Source organism: Oryctolagus cuniculus, chromosome 5 (genome assembly GCF_964237555.1).
Source record: "Oryctolagus cuniculus chromosome 5, mOryCun1.1, whole genome shotgun sequence".
NCBI classification, from domain to species: Eukaryota; Metazoa; Chordata; class Mammalia; order Lagomorpha; family Leporidae; genus Oryctolagus; species Oryctolagus cuniculus.
Genome location: NC_091436.1, coordinates 107,683,426 through 107,709,026, shown reverse-complemented (window position 1 = coordinate 107,709,026; position 25,601 = coordinate 107,683,426). Strand labels below are relative to the sequence as shown.

At 37.9% G+C, this 25,601-nt stretch overlaps 1 protein-coding gene across 1 annotated transcript in view; it reads right to left on the bottom strand.

Annotated features, from left to right (window-relative positions):
• The window catches only part of EYS (eyes shut homolog), a 1,404,981-nt gene that overhangs the window by 1,303,403 nt on the left and 75,977 nt on the right, over positions 1 to 25,601 (bottom strand). The window lies entirely within an intron of this gene.

Sequence of the window (25,601 nt, the reverse complement as noted above, 5' to 3'; positions counted from 1 at the left end):
TGAGATATTCTGTAAATATAGAACACGTGTTGGATTTTCAAGATTTAGTGTGGAAGAACAATGGTAAATATCTCAGTATTTTTTATTACTTTTACCTTGTAATTGTTTGGATATAAAAAGTTAAGCAAAACATATTATTAAATTAAATTTAATTTCTTTTTATGTTTTTCTTCATTTTTTTCTTTTCTGCTATCAAAAATAAATCACATCAAGTGGGTTCCATTGCATTCCCACTTGACAGAACTGTGCTAGATGACAGCAACCCATTTTCTCCAATAGTGAATAGAGTAACAAGTTTATACAGTTACAAACACATAAGCACACACACACATACACACACACACACACACACACACACACATATATATATATGAGTAGTAACTCCATCAGATTAGAAAATGGGTTTTAGTTCAATATATACTAGCATCTTGATTAATTAATGCAATTAAACAGAAAACAACAAATATGAGAGAAGAAATAACATGAAAGAAGTTATTGCCCAAAACCAATTTCAAAAAAATTCTAAAATTTTCCTAGATATGGACAGTATATTTGTTTTAAACTCTGTAGTGAAACAAAACATCAATCTCAAGAACAAATACATTCCTTCTTCATGTGTGTCCACTTAGGATATAATTCAAGGGTATGAGTTTTAATGCCTCATTAATAGGCGAAAAACAGAAGAATGAAATCCACCTTATTGTCAACAATGGGCTTTATTTCTGACATAAGCACTAATTCATCAAAAGCACTTATTAATTGTACACATGGTTTTTGGGTGCTGGCAGCAATTTTTCTCATGTATCATATTTCCTACATTGTTAACCTCTTCTAGGAGTGTGGTAACATCCACAATTTTCATGGACTGTTTTGATCACTTTGTTCACTTTCTCTCTCTCTTTTTTTTTTTTTTTTTTTTGGTAAGCACTAAAACAAAACTAACAATTAAAAATTGAATATAATGATTATACGAATGATATCCAAATGCTTTATGAATGCTTGAAGTGAAATAGAAATAATTTTATGACCAGAAAAATGATACCAACCATGGTAAGTAGGAAGTGGAGATCCACACAGAGTAAAATGGACAGGAGAGGAATGAAATCCGTGGGCCATGTAGAGAAGTTTCTTTAGTTATGTTCTGAAATTTTGCTTGCTAAAGGTATGAATCATTTTAATAAAGAAAAAAAAGCATAAATGCATGGCTGGTTTTAATCCTGATGCCTCAGGAATACTCTGAAACAAATTAGTGACTCAAAAAGCCAATCAAACTTCTTTCCTATTATATCTATATATGGCTTAAGAGCTAATAATGTGTGGTATTCTTGATGATTTAATAATTAGTGGAAAATTACCATCAATTTAAAGGTATAATTATCATTAAAGTATCAAGTACTAAGCAGTTATCACCAGATATGAGGGATTCTGTACTAAATGGAAACAAAAGGATGAAAGAAATAGGCTTTGCATTTAAAATTTTAAACATTAAAAAATGTAAATGTTTAAGAGAGCAAAACTGAGTATCAACTAGATGTAACCCAAATTTCAAGTACTGATTGCTATTCAGCAGTCCCTTCTAGATTCTGAAAAAATTTATCTGAATTTAGATATTCTGGCTACAAAACACTTACCCATGCAATACTGAAGAGTAAGTTAATTCCAATAATTTTAAAAAATAATTAAATATAAAATATTCTTTGTTTTTATTGGGGACAAAGCAACCCCCTCTACCAATTTACTCCCCAAATGCCCTCAATGACTGAGACTGGGCCAAACCAAAATGGGAGAAGGAAATTTAGTCCAGATTTCCCATGCAGGAGGCCAGGATCCAACTACTTCAGCCTCTACTTATTTCTCCTCAATGTCTGCATCAGAAGGAATCTGGAATCAGAACAAAGTATTGCATCCATATAATCTGATATGGGATACAAGTGTCTTCTTAAGCACTAGGCCAAATACCCACCAAACATATCGTTTTTAAGCCACATTGCTTTTGCATTAACTGCAATAATATTTTGAGTCAGGCTCAGTGAAGAATGAAATGTATGTTTAATATGTTTACCAAAATGAACCAAAGTTTCACAATTTATGATATTAGATCCTCATTATTCTTATCTGGTACCACAAATTAGACATTCTTCTCAGGGCAATGAAATCACTCTGACTACACCCAGCCCTCTCCTAACACTAGTACAACAACTCTACACTGATCAAACTTGGGCTCCTCCCACAGACAGTAGCCATGGTTTTTCTGCCATGACCCACCTGAGCACCACTCTGGACGCTTATCCCTCACACATATAGCTACCTGAGCTTTCTGGGTAACACAAAGTCTGCTCGCTCAAGGCTCTAGCCTAAGAATTAGCATGCCATGATCGGAATAGTATGTCTCTAGTTTGTTCAGGGCTCTGGCCTAACTTTGCATGCTCTGCCAGCTCAGTGGTCTGTGCTTCTGTTCTGTGATTTCCATGCCACTACGAGCACAACACACCACTTCCTTGCTGGTGGCTCTGGTCTGGATTTTCTGCACGCAACCAGGCCCAGAATGTAGATCATGGCTCCAACCACTATTCCAGAAATTTCCAAGTATCTATGCCCCTCCAAAACTAGTGTGTTCTTGTTCCTGTGCCTCATTAAGTTTAACAAGTAGCCCATGGAGTGTGGCCTAAGACTACCTGTTCTGTTCTTCTAGAGCCAGAGAAACTCTTGTGGATCTAGCCACTTCCAAGACGGAATCTCGTAGCCCTCTGTCTGCCACAAAGAATTAGCTTTTTAGGCTTTGGAGCAGGGCAGTGGCAGGAGTCCATGAATTGCACCCATGCCCTGTGCCAGTGCTGATCTCACAGCTCCAGCTTCTGACTTGGGTTTTGGCGGGTAATTTGTGAGCCAGTCCTACTCACAACACTAGTAGGGCCTCCTCACAACACCTGAGATATTGGACTCCAGCCCATCCTCAGGAGATGTCTAGTGATCTGAATAATGAGTATCCAAGGAATTTCACGGGGCCATGGAATTATTCCAGGTTCCAATTATTGCTACCATCAACCGCAGCAAAAATAACAACAAAAAACAAACAAAATTTATAAGGAAGCAATACTATGGAATCCAAATGGAACTAAAGGTAAAGTAGTCTACCAAACTGATACTCAAAGATACATCTTCAGGAAATGGATCTCAATCCATGAAAACATCCTCTAAAAGTGATAAACAACTGATCTACCAGATATGCAAAAATCAGTGCAGGAACAAAAGAAATAAGAATAAGCAAAACGATATAATGCCCCAAATGAAACAATGATTTAGTAGCAGACCATGAAGAAACAGAGATTGACAAAATATTTGAGAAACAAAGAGAATAATAATCAGTTAAATGAATTATATAATTACTGTATGAAATGAATGAGAAATTCAATACAAAGAGATATTGAAAGGTAAGAAGTATTAGAAATGAAGAATTCAGTAAGTCAAGCTGAAAATTATAATTGAAGGCTTAACAAGAGACTAGATACAGAAAAAGGAAAAGTATGAGATCTTGACACAGGTCTTTTTTAAAAGATTTATTTACTTTTAAAATAATTCAATAGATAAAAAATTAAAAAGAATGAAAACTATGTTTGACATCTGTGGGATACCACCAGTTGAACCGATATTCAAGTTTGAAGGAGCATGTGAATGTGTGTATGTTTGTGTGTGTGTGTGCGTGCATGTGTGTGTCAGGGAGGTGATGAAGATTAGAAAAACTATTCCATGAAATAATAGCAGAAAAGTTCCTCTGGAAAAGATAATGTATGTGCTAATACAGAAAGTTTGAGGGACTTCAAGAGGACATGAATAGAAAAGAATCTAACTGCAACACTTTACAGTAAAATTTTAAAACTATAAAACAACGATTTCTAAATTTTTAAGAGAAAAGTACCACATTTACAGCAACTCCCATTAGATTCACAACAGAATTCTCATCAGAAATCTTATAGACTAGAACACAATGAGGAGATATATAAAGTAATTATTGAATTCTTATAATATCAATCAATATGTATCTCCTAATTTCTAGAGAGAAGGGAAAAAAATTAGGAAAAGATTATAGTTGACTCTGCTTTTCATGACAGGATATGGAGGTTGTTTGCATCCAGAAACATAAGGGCCACCTAGAAAGAAATAGTTGGAGTTGGCGCAGTCTCTTTGAGGATAAAAAATACTAGCCTTCAGATCAGTCCAGAAGACAGTCCATGATAAAAGAGTGGACAAGTTTGCTCAAACTTTGATGAACACTATCTTTTAGATATACCTGTGCCTCCTTAGCTTTGCATTTACCCTGTGAAACTACACAAAAACAAAGCTTCATCGATATAGTGGTGTAGAAAGAAAGAGGTCAGAGCTTAGAGCCTGCAAGATGGAATTGTCCTGATAATCACTTCTGGCTTTCATTTAAGATTTCAGAAGGCCACGATCTAGAATATAAAAACACCAGAGAAAAAAACCTCAGCCCATACCATGCTAATGTCCCACTTGAATCATGTGAAGTCATTTCTTTGTACTCTATTTGCATGTCAGAGAAAGAAAATAATCACCTATGGTATATGTCAACACTTGATAGAATTTTTCATTGCTTGGAACAAAATGTTTGATACGGAATAAAAAAAAATAATGCTGGTGAAAAAAATGAGAAAAATAGACAGAATAGGCAATCCAGATATTATGATTATTGGAGTCCTTTAAGTAACTGTCAGTGGGGGCCCCCTATGAATAAATACAAAGAAAATATTATCTAAGTTTCATTACTGAGAAGTGGGCTTTTAGCAGTGGTTATAGTGTCTGGGTTCAAGTCCTGGCTTCATTATCAATTCCAATTTCGTCCTAATGAGTAGCCTAGGAGGAAGCAGATGATTGCTCAAGTACATGGCACATGTCATCCAAGTAGGAGACCTGGACTGAATTCCAGACTCCTGGCTTCAAACTGGCCAAGCCTTAGAATTGTAGGCATTTGGGGAGTGAAGCAGCAAATGGAAGATCTCTTACTGTCTGTGTCCCCCCTGCCTTGGAAATAAATTTTAAAAATTAAAGATTAAAAAATTGCTTAAATGAAAGATGAAGAGTAAATCTTAAAATCTGCCAAATAACAAAGACATATTACTTTCAAAGGGTCATCAATACTTATGACTTCCTTTTAAAAGTGGAAGCACACACTCACTGGACCAGTTTTGCAATTGAGTGAGAGAAAACAATTGCCAATCTAGATGTCTACAGTCAGTAAAAATATCTTTCAATTATTTAAGTAGAATAAATACCTTTTTAGAAAAATAAAATCTGAGAATTTATTACAGTATTTAACATTGGGAGGACTTGGTGACAGGCAGCTTGGACTTAAATTCACACTCCAGAAATTGTTAGCTATATAATATTCGGCATGTTACTTAATATCCAGGAACAACAGGAAAAATGGCATTGGTCCGATGAGGGAGTAAGGATAGGAGTAATAAATATAGAATTATTATGATATCTGATTTTTACTAACAGTAAATGTTAATGTAATGTGGTTCCTGAATTTTTCAGTATTTTCACCTGTGCCTACTCCTACTAGCCTTTGTCTATATTTTCCCAGTTGTCTCTGTTTTTCAAGATCAAAACTAGTGGCACATTGTATTTCAACCCTTAATTAATTTCTGATATATAGATACATTCCCACAATTACATTATATTATTTATGATGGATTTAAATTACATTGGTTATTTGTGTACATATTGACCTAATTTCTGCCTAGGACTTACTGAATTTTTTAAAAAATATACATTTTGTATATCTTCCATTAAGTTGTCAAATATGAATTCCAGGAGGGCAGGAATTTTATGTGCTTTTTTCCACAAATTATCACATCCAGAAAGAATGGATATCAGACTATAAAACTATGTAATGATGTAATGATTAACTATTAATAATATAGTCATAATAAATATTTTGTTTATATATTCTAGTCATTTAACAATTATGTTTTCCTCAGAAGACAAAATTACTCAATTTCCTTAGAAACCCTTTCATTAAAGACATCTAAAATGTTTAGAAATTATGATTTATTTATTTGAGCACCTGGGAAGGCAGCAGATGATGGCCCAAGTGCTTAGGTGCCTGCCATGCATGTGGGAGAAAGAATGGAATTCCAGGCTCTTGGCTTCAGCTCAGCCCAGCCTTGGCTGTTAGGGCCATTTGGGGAGTGAACTAGGAGATGAAGGATCTTTCTCTCTCCCCCTCCCCCCTTCCCTCCATGTCTCTCTCTCTCTCTGTCTCTCTGTCTCTCTCTGTCTCTCTCTCTCTCCCCATATTAAAAAATAGATTAGGGGCCAGTGCTGTGATGTAGCAGGTAAAGCTGCTGCCTGCAGTGCCAGCATCCCATTTGGGCGCTGGTTCAAGTCCCAGCTGCTCCACTTCCGATCCATCTCTCTGCTATGGCCTGGGAAAGCAGTAGAAGATGGCCCAAGACCTTGAGCCCCTGTATACGCGTGGGAAGACCTGGAAGAATCTCTTGGCTCCTGCCATTGTGGCCAGTTGAGGAGTGAACCAGTGGATGAGAGAACTCTCTCTCCCTCTGCCTCTACTCTCTCTGTGTGTAACTCTGACTTTCAAATAAAATAAATAAATCTTTAAAAAAAATAGATTTATTTGGCCGGCGCCGTGGCTCACTAGGCTAATCCTCTGCCTTGCAGTGCTGGCACACCGGGTTCTAGTCCCGGTTGGGGCACCGGATTCTGTCCCGGTTGCCCCTCTTCCAGGCCAGCTCTCTGCTGTGGCCTGGGAGTGCAGTGGAGGATGGCCCAAGTCCTTGGGCCCTGCACCCCATGGGAGACCAGGATAAGTACCTGGCTCCTGCCATCAGATCGGCGCGGTGCACTGGTTGCAGCGCGCTGGCCATGGCAGCCATTGGAAGGTGAACCAACGGCAAAGGAAGACCTTTCTCTCTGTCTCTCTCTCTCACTGTCCACTCCTGCCTGTCAAAAAAAAAAAAAAAAAGATTTATTTGAGAGTAGATTGACAGATTTTCCATCTACTGGTTTACTTCCCAAATTACCATAAAAGCCAGGGCTGAGTCAGGCCAAAACTAGGAGCCAGGGAATCCATCTAGGTCTCCCTTATGAGAGGCAGGAACAAAAGTAGTTGAGCCATCATTTGTTGTCTTAGAGGTACATTAGCAGGAAGCTGGATTAGAAGCATAGTGTAGTTAGGACTAGAATCAGCCACTCCGATATGGGATGCAACCCTCCCTTGAGGAGGCGTAATCTGCTGAGCCAAAACACTGCTCTTAAATAAATATTTTAAGTCTCAATGAAAGAAAATACAACATTGGCTCCATTATTTAAAGTTTTTGTCTTATGGGATCATAATATTTGATTTGGTCTTAGACACAACAGTCATCTTCACAGAATGCATGCTTTTTGATACTTACTACTATATTCCTGAAAAGTTTGATCCAAACTGAAGCGATGAAAATAAAAATTTTCAAACTGTGGTGTCTTTCTGCTGCATGGTTCATATGGTTCTTGGCAAAAGTAAATACAGATTTTTTTGTTTTCAATAAAAAGAAAAAATGGAATTAAAATTCATAATGAACTCAATTGTTGTTAAGAGTAATCTTTGCCTTATTGTGTGTTTTTTAAATGTAATTTTACATATTCATTTTAACCTATAAAGACTTACAGAGGTGGCCAGAGACACAAAGATTTCCAAACATTAAATAATATTACTCAGGCTTAGACATAAATTCAGTATTCTTCAAAGCAAACAAACAAAATTATGTTAATATGATTTCATTCAACTGGAAAAATGATTTATCTTGTTACTTAAAATCGAAAGTGAAATACTATGTATTATTCTGACAGAAAGTTAATGGAATACTTAAAACAATTTCTACAAAAATTTATAAATGCTGAATTTGTCTAAACATTTGGAAATAAGGCAATGAAAATGGACATTACAATGAATGATACTTTAAAGGTAAATTAATTGTAGAAAAAATTTCTGACTCTTGGAAAAATATAAACATGTGAAGAATATGAAAAGCTACATAGTAGATGCGGATAATGGATCATATAAATTAAGGCATATTGACTTTTTTTTTTTGAGAAGCAGAGTGGATAGTGAGAAAGAGAGAAGAAAGCAAGGTTCCTTTTTGCCGTTGGTTCACCCTCCAATGGCTGTCACGGCTGGCGTGCTGTGGCCGGCGCACCATGCTGATCCGAAGGCAGGAGCCAGGTGCTTCTCCTGGTCTCCCATGGGGTGCAGGGCCCAAGCACTTGGGCCATCCTCCACTGCACTCCCTGGCCATAGCAGAGAGCTGGGCTGGAAGAGGGGCAACCAGGACAGAATCCGGTGCCCAGACCGGGACTAGAACCCGGTGTGCCGGCGCCGCTAGGCGGAGGATTAGCCTAGTGAGCCAAGGCGCCGGCCAGGTATATTGACTTTTAAAAACATTTTCTAGGGACCTGCGTGATGGGTTAAAGCCCTGGCCTGCAGCACCGGCATCCCTTATGGGCACCAGTTCAGGTCCCAGCTGCTCTACTTCCAATCCAACTCTCTACTACAGCCTGGGAAACCAGTGGAAGATGGCCCAAGTCCTTGGGCCCCTGTACCCATGTGGGAGACCCAGACAAAGCTCCTGGCTCCTAGTTTCAGAGAAGCTCAGCTCTGGCTGTTGCAACCATCTGGGGAGTGACCCGGAGGATGAAGACCTCTCTCTCTCTCTGTAACTCTTTCAAATAAATAAAATAAATTATAAAAAAATCTAAAGTAAATATAAACCTGTAAGAAACTTAGTCATTGTTTTCATCTGATTATATTTTTAGTTAGAAATGACAAATATGGAGGCCTGCATTGTAGCAGGATGGTTCAAACCTTCACCTTTGATATTGCCATCCCATATGGGCGCTGGTTCAAGTCCTTGATGCTCCACTTGCTATCCAGCTCTCTGCTATGGCCTGCGAAAGCAATAGAAAACAGCCGAAGTCCTTAGGCACCTGCACCCATGTGGTCTCCATGTGGGAGCCCAAGAAGAAACTCCTCCTTGGCTCCTAGCTTTGTATTAGTATTGTGGCTATTTCAGGAGTAAGCCAGCAGATGGAAGATCTCTGTGTTTCCTTCTATCTTTCAAATAAAGAAATACTTCTTAAAAAAAAAAAAAAAAAGAAATAACAGATTCCAAGATGGTGGAATAGTTAGGAAGCTTACTGCTCTAGTCCAGAAGAAGATACATAAACAAAAGTGGAGAGAGTGCAATCTCAAGGAATTTAGGGAGAAAACTGCAGTGGAAACCACACAAGTTACAGGGAAGCTGTGACTCCATGTGATATGTCTGGGCATGCAGCACAATCAAGGGCAAGACATAGGACTCCAGGAGCCGAGAGCCTCAGCACTTGCTTTGGAGAGTGAAGTGTGACCAGACTGCATCAGCTGAAGCCATTAGTGATAAAGCATGAGTCTGGCTTGGAGCCCTATGTGGGAGAGTGCACCTGCCAACCTAGAGGGAAAAAAGGGGAACGTTTCTCTCTTCCCAAACACCAGGCAATGGCTACCTGTAACTAGCTGAGAAAAGGCAGGGGCCATTTTGGACATAGGTAGCTCCAGCTTGTGTCTGCACCATAGCAACCATCCCAGAGGAGACACCTGAATCTGGCTGGGAGAATTGATGGGGACTGTGTGCCTAGCTAGGAATGGGAGGTGCCCCAAGCTTCCCAGCATTTCATGGGCTCTGGGCTTAGGCTGCCTGGTCCAAACACCCACAGACAGCTGGCTCTGAGGGCGTCTCTACCTCTCTGTGCATGGGACAGACTGGCAGGGAAGAGTCAATCCTCGGAGCACTTTACTGTGGGAGCTTTGTGTGCTGGAACTGTAGAAACACTGTGGCTGTGTGAGAGTGCACAGGGTGTGATGGTTCTATGAGAAGTTGCTGTGGGCAGATCCACATGCTCAGGTCTCCCTGATTACCTGGTGATAATCATTACTGTGGGATCCGTGCTCACACTGAGGACTGCCCTGATCCTTTGTGTGGTTCACATGGCAATGCAGATGAATATTGCACCCACTATAGCTAACACCCAGGCATAGGTTGCCTTGGAGGAGAGGAGGTGAGCGTGAGACTATGACAACAGAGCTGATCAAACCCTACTTGTGATTAAAGAAAAAAAAGAGAGATTTACCACTCCCAACTTGGGTGTCACCGTGGATACTCCTATAACCCAGGAGCACAGAACTAAGCCCCATGGCCACATCCAGCACACACCTCTGGGTATTCACTTAAAGAAAAGACACTCCACTAAGGCACTGTGGATAGTCCAAAGATAAAATAGAGGGTTAGGGTAGGCGGGGGTGAGGGGAGGCAAGTATCTCCACAAATGAATAAAAATAAATGTAGACATTCAAGAAACAGGCATAAGGAAGATAACATGATGCCACCAAAGGAAGACACAACACTTCAATACTAGAATGTGAAGATAAAGAGACTGATGAAATACCAGAAACAGAATTCAAAAAATTATTATATAATATCTCAGAAGTAACTAGAGCAAATGTACGAATTAAAGAAATACATACATGACATGAATGAACATTTTTCCCATGAAATTGGGATTTTAAATAGAAACCAAATTGAAACATTAAAAATGAAAAATGTAATAGATCAAATAAAATATGCAGTGGAAAGGCTTCACAAAAGACTGAAGCAAAAGAAATAATATCTGAGTTATAAGACAAATTTCTGGAAATTTTACCTTCCGACAAGAAAAAGACAAAATTCAAAAAATTAAAAACTATATTGGAGATCTAAGGGATATTATCAAATGACCCAACATACCAGTCTTGTTCCTGAAGGTCTGGAAAGAGAGAATGGATTAGAAGGCTTCTTTAATGAAATATTTAGAAAACTTCCCCAATTTGGAGAAAGAAGGGGACATCCAAGTACAGGAAGCACATAGAACTCCCAATAGAAATGACCAGAAAAGATCCTCATCGCAGCATATTGTAGGCAAATTTTCCACAGTAAGACATAAACAAAGATTTTAAAATATGCATGAGAGAAATACCAGAATACTTTCAAAGGATATCCAATTAGACTCACATCTGACTTCTCATCAGAAACCCCACTACAGGCTAGAATACTGAGATACAGTCCAAGTCTGAAGAGAAAAAAAAAAAAAAAAACTGTCAACCCAGTTGAGAGTTGCAAGCACTTATTTATGAATGAAGGAGAAATAGAGACCTTCCATAAAAAATAGAAATTGAAAGAATTTGTTACTACTCATCCAGCCTTAGAAAAGTTGCTTAAGGTTGTGCAACACACATAAACACAGAAACATGATCATCACTATGAAAAAAGGTGAACACAGAAAATCTCCCAGTAAAATTACAAAGGAAACCCAAAGTCAACAATAGGAATATTTATGGAAAAATGACAGGACCAAATAATTAGGCACCAATAGTCACCTTAAATGTAAATGGTCTCAACTCTCCAGTTAAAAAGATACCAAATGGCTGAATGAATTAAAACACGAGACCCCAGAATCAGCCCTTAAGGCACGCGGATCTGGCTGAAAAGCAACAACAACAACAACAACAACAACAACAAACTAAATGAAAGATCTCCGTGAGTGAGATCCCAGTGGAAAGAACAGGTCATCAAAGAAGGAGGTACCTTTCTCTGAAGGGAGGAGAGAACTTCCACTTTGACTACGACCTTGTCTAAATATGATCAGAGTCGGTGAACTCAAAAGGCTTCCATAGCCTTGGCAACTCATGACAAGAGCCTAGGGTGAAATTGATGCCATAAACAAGAGTTTCAGTTTGTTAAGTCAACAACAGGAGTCACTGTGCACTTACTCCTCATGTAGGATCTCTGTCCTTAATGTGCTGTACATTGTGATTTAATGCTATAACTAGTACTCCAACAGTATTTTTCACTTTATGTTTCTGTGTGGGAGCAAACTGTTGAAATCTTTACTGAATGTATGCTAAACTGATCTTCTGTATATAAAGAGAATTGAAAATGAATCTTGATGTGAATGGAAGGGGAGAGGGAGAGGGAAAGGGGAGGGTTGTGGGTTGGAGGGAAGTTATGGGGGGGGGAGCCATTGTAATCCATATTCTGTACTTTGGAAATTTATATTCATTAAATAAAATTTTAAAAATAAATAAATAAATAAATAAGTAAGTAAATATTGGAAACTAAAAAAAAAAAAAAAAAACAGGAGACCCATCAATTTGCTACATACAAGAAACACATGTCACCAACAAAGATACACACAGATTGAAAGTGAAAGAATGGATGGGGCTGGTGCTGTAGCATGTTCAACGGATAAAGGATTAATTTCCAGAATCCATAAAGAGCTCAAGAAATTCATTAAGAAAACAAACAATCCAGTTAAGAAATGAGCTAGGGATTTGTACAGACATTTCTCAAGAGGAAATTCAAATGGCCAACAAACACTTGAAAAAATGCTCAGGATCACTAGTCATCAGGGAAATGCAAATCAAAACCACAATGAGGTTTCACCTCACTCCAGTTAGAATAGCTTTCATACAGAAATCAACAAATGCCAAATGCTGTCAGATAAATGAGGAAAAAGATACCCTGGTCCACACCCTGGGAGTGTGAACTGGTCCAGCCACTGTGGAAGACAACATGGAGATACCTCAGAAATCTCAGCCATCCCAATTTTGGGGGTTTACTCAAACCAAAAGAAAGAATAGTATACAAAAGAGTTATCTGCACCCCCATGTTCATTGCAGCACAATTCACACTGTTGACCAGATAAAGAAATTATGGAATATACACATTACAGAGTACTACGCAGCTGTAAAAATTATGTAATCCTGTCTTTTGCAACTAGAAATCATTATACTTAGTGAAATAAGGCAGTCCCCAAAAGACAGATATCACATGTTTTCCCTGATCTGGAGTACCTGAAATATAATGTATTGGAGTGATGTGGACATTTCAAGATTTGATTGCTGTAGCCCTGAATTTTCTGTTGAGGAACAGTGTTTTTTGTTTTCTATTTTCTCTTCTTCATACTATTTGTTGAACTCTGTTACTTAGTGTATGATTAACTATAGGATCATTAAGTGAACTGAAAATAGATACTCATAAAAATTAAGATGGGAATGTGAGAGGGAGGAGGAGGCGGGTTTGGAGCATGGATGGGAGAGAGGATACAGGGGGAAGTGTCACTATGTTTCTAAATCTGAATATATGAAATACATGAAACTTGCATAATTAAATAACATTTAAAAAAGACAAATACCATATGTTCTCCCTGATCTGTGGTAACTAATAAAGTACCTAAAAGGTAATCTACAGAAGTGAAATTGACACTGAGATGCTGTGACTTTGTACAGCCCTTGTCTCTACTGTTGAGCATCAGTTTTTTTATATACTATTATTTGAACTTTTTACTTAGGGCTAGTCTTGCATGTATAAAGTTAATTGAAATTAGATCTTAGTAAAAAATAAGAATGTGAATAGGAGAGGCAGGAGGAAGAATATTGGGAGTATGGGTGAAAGGAGGGTAGGGTGGGAAGAATCATTATGTTTCTTAATTTGTATTTATGAAATGCATCATTTGTATACCTTAAATAAAAATGGAAAAAATAAAAAGAATGGATTAGTATTTTAGAACCTAATATTCTAATCACGGAAAGGAACAGTAAGGATAGAAATATTTCTATCTGTATTTCCTATATTATCATCAATCTAGTAAAATTTATAGTATATTTTTAAAAATAATTCAGTTATTGTTTACTATGCTACATTAAACCTATAGTTCTTATTAGTACCAATCCATAAAATTTAAATCACGCATTACATATGCTACCTTCATCTTTTCCGAAAGGTGTGCTTACGTTTCACAGTGTGTTGTTGTTGTTTAAGTATGATTTTAAAACTAGAATAAAAGCATTTGAACTCTCAGTACAAGATCCTGGGAATATAACTCATCTGTCATCAATCTGTACTGTTTAGACACATTTTTGAAAAGGTTTTGGATACCATTTTCAATACTGATTCACTTTCAAAATTGGAGATTTAGTCTATTTCCCAAAGTTTTATCCCTAAGGACACGTAGTACTTAGGAATACGCAAAATATAATCTTTTGAGAGTTTTGAGAGACCACCACAAATATAAAGATCCCACAATATGAGTGCTTTTCTGCAATAGACAGTTAGATGTTTGGGACCATTACTTTTGGGTTTGGAAGGCCAAATGACAACAATAATGCTAGCACACCATTGCCTCAAAATCACTTGTTTTCTCATCAGGCATTTTCCAAAATAGTTCACAAAAGGATAATATATAAGTTCTTTCTCATTTTCAGTTTTCTGGCACATTAGGGAGCCCACAGAGGTCTACATATTTTCTTATTTATAGTGTATAAAACATTATACTATTTGGTCCAATCGGTTTAAAATTTTGTTTGTTAATATTAAATAAAAAACTCTTACAAAAATACATTTCCCTGTGGTGTATAAATACATACAACAGTGCAAAGCAAAACAGTTTTGATTCAAACAGGAAAACACTGAGTCTGCGCCATTCACCCTGCTCAGCAGCCCTTAAGAACACCATTAACGCCCCCTCCATGCGCCTCAAAGCACAGATTGAAATCCAGTGATCCATCTAACCTATTTCATTTTATAACGAGGAAGCTGAACCCAGGGAGGTTAACTTAATTGCTCAAGCTACTGTAACTACTGTAATTGATGGCAAAACTGGAATTAGAACTCAAATCTCCTGATTCCTGTTCAGTCTTCCCAAATGTAGCTTAAAAATCAATTTAAAATATCTGGTAAGAGAATAAGTTCAGGAATATAATCTCTCATATATCCTGTGAAAAAGATTTGATGATTTTCTTCAGGGGAATCTTTAAATCATATATGTGAAACAACCCTCTTTATTTGAATTTCCACATCTTCATTTTTTTCGCACATACTATACAGTTGCTAGATGGCAGAGGTCATAACAATAAGATGTCTCATATACAGGAGTGACTAAAAATTATATTCCTTACCCACACTAGAGATGCCAGTGTAGAAAGTCCAATAACATATGTGCTTATATAAACATTCAGCTTCACCTATACAGACATGTAATAAAGGGAACTATATTGATTATGTGTTATTATACACTGCCCATATCAGGCTGTTACGGCCTTCTTAATATATCCTAGAACACCCAGGTTTGATAAAGGAAAATCTCTCTATTGCGCCACATATTCCCACCAGTTGTGTAAAATATTTCCACTGATTTGATAATTCTTGAGAAGCATAATTATATCAGGGAACAGCTGGGAACACAATAAGAGGTTTGGGAATTATGCTTTTCCTTGGAAAAGTAACTGTTATAATTTCATTTGTTTCCAAACCCTTACAATAACAGTTTATGACACAAATGCAACTTTAAAAACAGAGAAATTAGTCTTCTTATGTCATAATGTTCTATATATATTCACATTGCATATAAATTATAAATCTTAATGTCTTCCTTTCATCTCACTTTTTTTTTGAATGACACAAAATAATAAACATTTTTAAGGTACTATTTGATCCTTTGATTCAACTATACAAGTACATTGTGTTATAATATCAGAATAATTAACATATTAATAACTAAATTTTATAGTTTCTTTATAGTAACTGCATTCAAATTTCTCCCTTCTAGCTATTTTAAATAGTTCAATGCAGTATTGTTAACAATATTTACCCTATTGTGCAACATAACAGCATAACTTAAGCCTCCTGTTAACATATCCCTTGACCAATTTCTACTTGTCTCCATCCCCCTACTCTCCCAAACTTCTAGCTATTTCTTTTCTGCTTTCAACTTCTATGATATCAACTTTTTATATTCTACATATGATTGAAGTCATACAGTGTTTTTCTTTATGTGCCTAGCTTACTGGGGAATAAAATCACAGTTATGGTGTTACATATAGAAAGGAAACTGAGTATCTAATTATAACTTCTGGCTTATGAATTGAAACTTACAAATGGTTCTCCAGATATTTTCCTTTTATCCTGTTACTATAAATACTTATTATTAATGGGAATTTTTAAATACTAGTAGTATTTCTAAATATTAGTAGTATTTCTAAATATGTGGCATCTGAAATCATTAGTGACTTTACAACCACATATCATATAATCTTCCTCTGGTATAATTAGAGATCATTTTAAACAACTATCTCAAATTTGTTCAAGTTTTGTTAAAGTCATTTATTTATTTGAAGGGTAGAGTGACAGAGAATGAGAGAGAAGGAAGGGAAAGTAAGGGGAGGGGAAGGTAGAGAAAGGGAGGGGAGTGAAGAGAAGAGATCTTCTATCCACTGACTCACTCCCCAGATGGCCACAACGAGCTAGACCAAAGTCAGTACCTGAAATACCATCAGGTTTCCCACAATCAGCAGCAGTGGTCCAAGTACTTGGGCCATCATCTGCTGCTCTCCCAAATTCATTAGCAAGGAGCTGGATAGGAAGCAGAGCAGATGGGACTTAAACCAGCACTCCAATATTGGATGCTCCATTACAAGTGGCAATTTAACCAACTGTACCACACAATACCGGCTGCAATTATCATAAAATTTTTAAGACAAAGTGATTTGGAATGGATCTTCATAGTTTTATTTATTTATTTATTTATTTTTTGACAGGCAGAGTGGATAGTGAGAGAGAGAGAGACAGAGAGAAAGGTCTTCCTTTTTGCCGTTGGTTCACCCTCCAATGGCCACCGTGGCTGGAGTGCTGCGGCCAGCGCACCGCGCTGATCCGAAGGCAGGAGCCAGGTGCTTCTCCTGGTCTCCCATTGGGTGCAGGGCCCAAGCACTTGGGCCATCCTCCACTGCACTCCCTGGCCATAGCAGAGAGCTGGCCTGGAAGAGGGGCAACCGGGACAGAATCCGGCGCCCCGACCGGGACTAGAACCCCGTGTGCTGGCGCCGCAAGGTGGAGGATTAGACTACTGAGCCACGGCGCCAGCCATAGTTATTTTTTAAACTGCAATCAATGATGTCTGTATTGATATAGATCCAAGGGAATCTTAGAGACTTCCATATACCTTTGTCTTCTCCAACATATCTGTAAACCTTTGTTTTCTCCAAGATATCTTCCAAAACATTTCAATAGTGGCCTTTTAACCTTTTCCCTTATTTTCTGGAAAGCCTAACTTGAAACTCTTAACTTATATGTATACATTTGAGTCTATTACAAAAATCCTAATGTGACACAAAAAATCCATGCCTTCTCACATCTGCCATTTCTCAACTATTATGCAGGGTGTAACCTTTTAAGGGCACATTTCCCAAAGAAATGCTGTACTGTTGATCAATGATGTTGAACACATTTTGGTATGAATATGGTAAATATAATGTTTGTATCAATCAACATTAAGTTAGAAAAGAGAACCTGCTCAAAAATTATTATTCACGTTATATGAACTTAAATATTTTAGTGACAGCTCTAAATAATTTTAGAGTCCAGTCTTGTTCCTTCCTGACCAGTGTGCGGTGAGCCTGTTAGTATTTAACCATAATAAGGGAACTTTGCTTTGATGATTGAATTGTCATGCGCCCCTCCCCTTGTTCAGATTTCTCAGCCATGCAAATCTGGTTTCAATAGCAAGGATATTGTCGCAGTATCCTAAAGTGAAATTTTCATCCAATAGTTTCTATGAGTGTCAGCAGAGTGGGGTCCCACCTGATGCTACAAATGTGCAACAGTAGAATTTGGCCTACTGCATGCTTTTATAATGTAGTAGTCAAATGATGGCAAAGAAGGTAACTCTCACATATTTCTAATAACTTGTAGTTTTCAATACCTACCAAGGAGAACAAGCTTCCATCTGCTGATTCACTCACTAAACAGCCGCAAGCACTAGGACTGAGTCAGGTGGAAGCCAAGAGCCAGGAAGTCCATCCTGGTCTACATGTACGTTTCAAGGATCCAAGTACCTGGTTCATTCTACACTGATTTCCCAGGAGCATCAGGAGAGAGCTGGGTTGAAAGAAGAGTAGCGAGGACTCCAGCTGGCACTCTGACATTGGATGCCAGCATCAAACTGGCAGCCTAACCCGCTGTGCTGCAACACTGGCCCCTCAAACTATTTTATGATTGCATTAACTCAGAATTCTTTATTCCATAAAGAAAAGTCTTTCACTTTTTAAAATTTTATTTAATAATAATTATTAGATATATTAAACTGCCATTCTTAGTATAACATGCTAAATTAAACTGTCCTACATTCAATCAAAACATTTACTTTTATTTGCTAGCCACTGAGATTATTCACACTTGCTAACTTTTACTCAACATTTGTTGATACAATCTTTTACATTTGTTAAGATGGATGTTTGAGAAATTTCCTATCAGATTTTTCTTTTTTAAAAATATTTATTTTATTTGAAAGGTAGAATTACAGAGAGAGAGAGAGAGGGAGAGACAGAGAACGAGGTCTTCCATCCGCTGGTTCACTCCAACATGGGCACAATGGCTGGAGCTGAGCCTATTCGAAGACAAGATCCAGGAGCTTCCTCCAGGTTTCCCACAGGGCTGCAGCGGCCCAAGCACTCAGGCAATCCTCTACTGCTTTCCCAGGCCATAAGCAGAGAAATGGATTGGAAGAGGAGCAGTCGGGACATGAACACGTGCCCATATGGGATGCTGGTGCCACAGGCAGATGCTAAGACCACTACACCACGGCACTGGCCCCCAGATTTGTCAATGTTAGCAAAGAATTCATCAAGTTATGAGAATTTCCGGATCATTTCTGTTTTCTCTGCACTGCGGAGGTGTCTGCTATTTATTCACACTTGATTTACAGCATTATTTGGTTTTGGTTGCCTGAAATTAGCAAACTTTCTCTTGTCAACATGAATTTGGATATGTTGGAAGTACTAAGCCCAACTCACTTTGTATCTCCAGAGTCAACGCTTGGCAGGAAGAAGACACATATGATCACTGTAGTTGAATGAATGAGGCCTTCAGAGGCAAGTAGAATAACGAGTGCCCATAATATTAACACAGCTGGACCAGTGCCGCGGCTCAATAGGCTAGTCCTCCACCTAGCGGTGACGGCACACCGGGTTCTAGTCCCGGTCGGGGAGCCGGATTCTGTCCCGGTTGCCCCTCTTCCAGGCCAGCTCTCTGCTGTGGCCTGGGAAGGCAGTGGAGGATGGCCCAAGTGCCTGGGCCCTGCACCCCATGGGAGACCAGGAGAAGCACCTGGCTCCTGCTTTCGGATCAGCGCGGTGCGCCGGCTGCAGCACACCAGCCACGGTGGCCATTGGAGGGTGAACCAACGGCAAATGGAAGACCTTTCTCTATGTCTCTCTCTCTCACTGTCTACTCTGCCTGTCCAAAAAAAAAAAAAATATTAACACAGCTGATGAAGTCTTCCCTTTTTTTCAAGTCTACTACTTTACCACAGCTCTCCTCAGGAATGAAGGAATGATTGTTTATGTAACATGAAGTTACCTTTCAATTCTGTTTTCTTTTTCCACAAGCAGAGATATTTTCTTATTCCTTACAGAAACAGCGAAAAGTGTTTATCAAATATTTATTGAAACACACTTAACTCAAAGTTTCCTTGACTTCAATTGTAAAACTCTCAGGGATACAGTTGTTATTTAAAATTTTCACTGCTTTGCAAACTACAGTGATTTTACATTTTCAAAACCTCTCTTAAACTTAATTTTTCTGTTAAAATATGTTATTATTTTGAAATAGATTTATGAGTTTGTATTCACATATTAAATAAGGATACATGTTTGCAAATTTTTATGGTTTCACAATATCTGTATACTCATTCAAAGATACTCCTCTCAGATGAACCTCCCCTACTGAGTCATTGCTTCAAAGAGAAAGTGCCTAATGCCTTGCACAAAGGCTTCGAGCAATATTTCCTTCCCCAGAAAATAAAACAATGTGTTTGCATCACCTAAGCTACCCAGTTTGGCTTCCCTAATCCTGCTTGCCAAACACTGGGTTGCTTAGGCATTTGTTGCATTTCATTCCTGGTCAGAAGCACCATCGGCTGTTGCTGCAAGGTGCTGTGGGTACCACCACAACCCCTGCTCCTCTCTCAGTCTCTCTTTGCTCTAGCTGCTGGGAATGTTGACGATTGACAAATCACAGTTGAATGCTGTCAAGGGATGTATCCTTATCTGAAGGTTTCTGCTTGCCCCAACGCTATTCCAGTCCCTCCAACCCCCAGCCCATATCCATTCACCACTCTGTGCCCAGGTATACAGACCAAGCCATATGACTCAATGTTAGACATCTCTAGCAATGTACCCAGGGTGGCATGGCATCTGTAATGCTATCTAATGTCTGTTAAAGCCACATTGCTGCTCAAATTATCTCTCTGTCCATGTCTCTTTCCTTCACTGCTTCACAAATGTTTTCCGAGTATTGCACAATTATCTGCAAGGGAATAAAAAACCCCTCATTTTAAGTTTCCTGTGGATTCCACCTTAAAAGAGTTGCACTCAAGAGTGGCCCAAGATGGGAACTGTAAAAAAAATTGGTTTTGGAACTGAACTCTCTGCTGGTGATCTGGGAAAGAAAACCCTGTCAGTGGTTGTACTGAAGGGTGGATAGTCCAGATCACGGTTTAGGAATGCAACTAATAAAACCTTGTGAGGGCTGAGAACAGGTGTGAGATACTGGTAGAAGGCAATGCACTGGCAAATGCAGTACTGCAGGTATAAGAAGGAGAAATCTTAAGAAGAGAAAGATGGCTCTTACTGAGTGCTAATGAAAAAGGCAAAAACAAAAAGATGGAAAACGGTAATACAGATTTTAAAGAATGAAAGTTGGGAGGCGTCCTTTGAAACACATAAAGAGCCTTACTGAAGCTGGAGAGCTTTAAAAACAGAAGAGCCCGCCCGGGACTTACTCATGAGTGCAGCAGACCCCATATTCCCTGAAAGCCTTCAGCACTCTCTGTGAAGCCACACTGCCCCTTTCTTTGAAGATGAGAGAGATCCCTGACTAGCAAGATTACATGCAACTACCCTCCCCCGAGATTTAGGTCCATCTGGCTAGACATACAAAGATTGTCTAGTGAGACCTCCAGGTAACTCTTCCTTCATACCCTCTAGGGGACTGGCCTGTCTCCATACTTAACAGAGGCAGCGAAAATTCTAAACAATTCTATCAACTGTACTAACCATGGGATCTCAAAGGCCTTGTAGAATCTCCCTTTAGTGGCACTGCTCAGTTTTTGATCCTGGATGTTATCCTGAGACTTCAAGTCTTTCAGTAGGTAAAATTACTAAAAGGGGCCAGTGGTGTGGCACAGTAGATTAAGCAAACTACTGCAAACACCTGCAGCACCAGCATACCATGTGGGCACCAGTTCGAGTCCTGGTTGCTCCACTTCCAATCTAGTTCCTTGTTCATGGCCTGGGAGGGCAATGAAAGATGACTAGAGTTTTTGGGCCCTGCACCTGCATGAGAAACCTGGCTCTTAAATTCGGATCAGCCCAGCTCTGACAGCTGCAGCTATTTGGGGAGTGGACCAGCAGAGGGAAGACCTCTCTCTCTGTCTCTCTCTCTCTCTGTAACTCTGCCTCTCAAATAAATAAATAAATCTTTAAATATTACTATAGAGATTGCTTAATTATTATACTATTTGTGTGAATAAGAATTAAACTAATGAGTGATTAGAATAATAAGGTAGAGAATTGATTTTAATATCTTCTAGTATATAAACCATTTAACATATGATATAGTTAATAAATATTGGACAGATCATATTATTTTATATGTATATTTATGAGTATAGGTATATGTATATGTATACACATATATGCATATGTACATATACACTCATATATGTATATGAGTATAGAGATGAATATTTAATAGGAGGAAAGAATATTTAAGCATAATTGTTCAATAGTCTGTCAGAATAACAAGCCTATGAGATTCTGAGCCTTTCATAAAACAAACCTATTGATCACATACAAGAGTCATAGTTTTGTGTATAAAAATATTATGCTGAATAGACTTTTAGGTGTGTATGTGTGTGACTTTAACATTGTCAAAAATAATTTGGAAGATTATTATTCAATCCGTTTAAGTCAAGGGAAAAATACATGAGATTCAAACTTAGTGGAAACGACAGTTTCCCAAAGAATATAAAACAGATTCAATGATTTTGTTCTTCATGTTTTAGTATAAAAACAAAGTTCTGAAATAATTGTATTTCATTGTAAGTGGCATTTGAGATTGATTAGGTCAGGGCCTGCACACATTTTATACCATTTAGGTGCTATTGTTGATATCAGAGAATTTTTAAGGTTGATAAAAAATGTACTACTGATTGATAGGATGTAACAATGATAATTTTGTTTCTATCAACACGCACCTCTCCTAGTTTGATGTGTAAAAATCAGCTTTCCAACAAAAATGCAAATATTATGTCATTCATAATACACAGCAAAAAATCCTCCTCTCTGTGCTATAACTTAAGAAATATTCCCCAAGAGAATAAACCTCTGAATATTTGGATACTCTATAAATCTATAACATGTGAGACAGACATCAGATAGGACATATTTTTCCTTAATATTTCATCCCACTGCAATCCTAATCTCTCCCACATTTGTCAAATTCACATGAATAGTTAATCTTCTATAAACAAATAGACAAAGAAAATCCTGAAGACTTGTCATTAACAAATGGTTATTTACCACAAACATTGTTTAACTATAGTGAATATTGCACATAAAGGAAGGGCTAATGGAACACATAGATCTGTAATGTTTCCTTTAAAAAATTTTATTTTTTGAGAGGCAGTTTAGAGAGAGAGAGAGAGAGAGAGAAAGAAAGAGATCTTCCACCTGCTGGTTCATTCCCCAATTAGCCATAACAGCTGAGGAAGGGCCAGGCCAAAGCCAGGAGCCAGAATGTTCAGCCAGGTCTCCCACATGGTTGCAGGGGCCCAAGGACTCAGGCCATTCTACCCTGCTTTCCCAGGTGCATTAGCAGGGAGCTGGAACAGAACTGGAGCAGCTGAGACTCAAACTGATGCCCATTTGGGATGCTGGCATTGCAGGCAGCCCCTGGAGTAGGTTTCTATATATAACTATCTGGATGAGCTCAGTCTCCTAAAAATCCCGCACTTTGACTTTCTTAACTCATAAGTTCTCTTCTAAATCACCAAATGAAACATTATCATTTAGTAATGCCTATCATATTGAAACTACATTATGTATTAGACAAATGTCTATTTAATTATAACCAAACACTACAATAAAAATTGGAGCATATATTAAGTGATTAAATATTTTTAAAAATAAAAATTTGTACAGCATTATAAAATGTAGTTTAATTAATATTTACAGAGAAGGGATTGCAAGTTCACACAAAATTTTAAAATCATTAAAAATGATCACTGCCTCCTTTTATATTTGTCAGATGTAATATACTGAATAATACTAACGAGGTAGAGGCATTTGTTTACTAATTAAACTTGTTTCAAACTAACATGATTAAAGTTGTGGTAGAGGGCTCCCAAAGTCAGCCAGAAAAAAAGAAAATTACCCTGGAAATGCAATGTGGTCATTATCTGCTTGCCTGTAAATGATTCAACTCTAGTCATTATCTGCTTATATGTAACCATTTCAAGTTCTGCCTGCTAGTACAGAGCAATGGTGTTAACCCTTAACAGACAGTGTGGGGCTCGCTATGTGTGTAGGAAAAAACAAAAACAAAAACATCATCAGTAATTATGTATGCATGTGCAGTATTGTATCCTGTGGCCAACATGGAATGTTGGAATATCCAATCAAATGTATACACATAACCATATAAAGGAAACAAAGAGGCTAAAAACATGTATAATGAAATAGCCCTCTTTGTTAGGGGTTCAGGCTTTTGAATAAAAAAATTACAACTAGACCTTATGCCAACATAAACAATAAAATACTATTTCCTGTTAAAGGGCCTGTATCTCTGTACAGGAATCCTGCTACATTAAAATACTAAATATGTTACATTTTTAAATGTTAAATAAACTAAGGATACAAGCAGTTATAACTGGTAAACCAGTGACAGTGAAAGAAGCTGTCAAATTTGACATGTTCTGATCTATAGAAGAGCCACTACTTGGGGGTCACTTCTCTTCAGGAGTTTGTTAATCAGAATGTGATGAATATCAAGTGAGTCTTAATCAGTCTCAAGGCTTAAAATGTACAGCATGGCTTATTTTATATTGCAAAGGCCTATTTTAGCATAATAATTGTGTTAGTTCTTTCAGGCTACTGTAACAAAATATCATGAACTGGGTGGCATATAAACCACCGAAATCTACTCCTCATAATTCAGGAGGCTTGTGAATCCAAGTTCAAGGTGCCATAAAATATGATGAGGGCCTACACACTGGTCCATTGATGAACAACACTTCAGTATAGCTTCACATGGTGGAAGGATCAAGAGATCTGTTTCTGGCCTCTTTTATAATGGTACTAATTCCAGTCTACAGAGTTCCACCTCTATGATTAACATACCTCCTAAATACTCCAAATCCTAATACCATCACCATAGGGCATCATCATATGAATCCTGGTGTGGGAGACACTCAAATTACGTAGCAACTGTATTTATAGACGTTATTATATATTATGAAATCAATGCCCACTAACATAGATACAAATGAGAGCCATGTTTCCGTCGCGAATACATTTCAATACTCATATAAAATAGCCAATGCAAACTTAAAATGAGATGAAAATAAACTCCCCAAATGGAACTAAAACTGCATTAGTATATTAGTTAATTAACTACATTGGCATATTAGTTGCATAAGTCTCAAGATTATGGTAAACATGGCAGGATTGATGCTGTTAGAGTTACTTATATACTTCACATGAATAGGAAGAGGAGTCACAATGACTTCCCTAATAGTGTTCCTGGAGTAACTCTGGTTGGGAGATACATTATTTTCAATGTTACTTTTTATTTTTTTATTTTGGGGGGTCTAAGAGTTCATAAGGAAGCCAGGCCTCCTTAGATATTTGTGTGGGAATGACTAAAACAAAGTTGTTTTATTCAACAGCATTTCTGTTAAGTCCTAGGAAAGTATCCATTATCAAAGTCACTTTGACCATCAGCAAAAAACAAAGTGAGGAAAATTCACTACTGACAACAGTTGGGAGCCTAGGATGTACTTACCACTTACTCTCAATCTGAGAACATAAGCCAAAAGCAGGACACCAAATTTACATCAGGGCTCATGGAGAGGGGAAGATGAAAGCCAACTCCAGTGTAGTTGAATGAGTAAATGCAAAACTTGAAGTGACACAAAGCCTACAACTGTGGTCCTCAAACTTAAGCATAATTAGAATCACCTGAAGCATTTACTTAAATTTGTGGGCACCACACATTTTTCCTTATTCAGCGTGTATGAGATGGAACCCAAGAATTTGCTTTTATAAAAAGTTTCCTGGTGGTGCTGATGTAGCTGGTTCAGAGACCACATTTTGCCTTATACAATCCTATGATCTTATCATTGAAGAAAAGAATAGAAATACAAGTAAAAGCAGTGTATCTTCCACAATACAGGTAGAC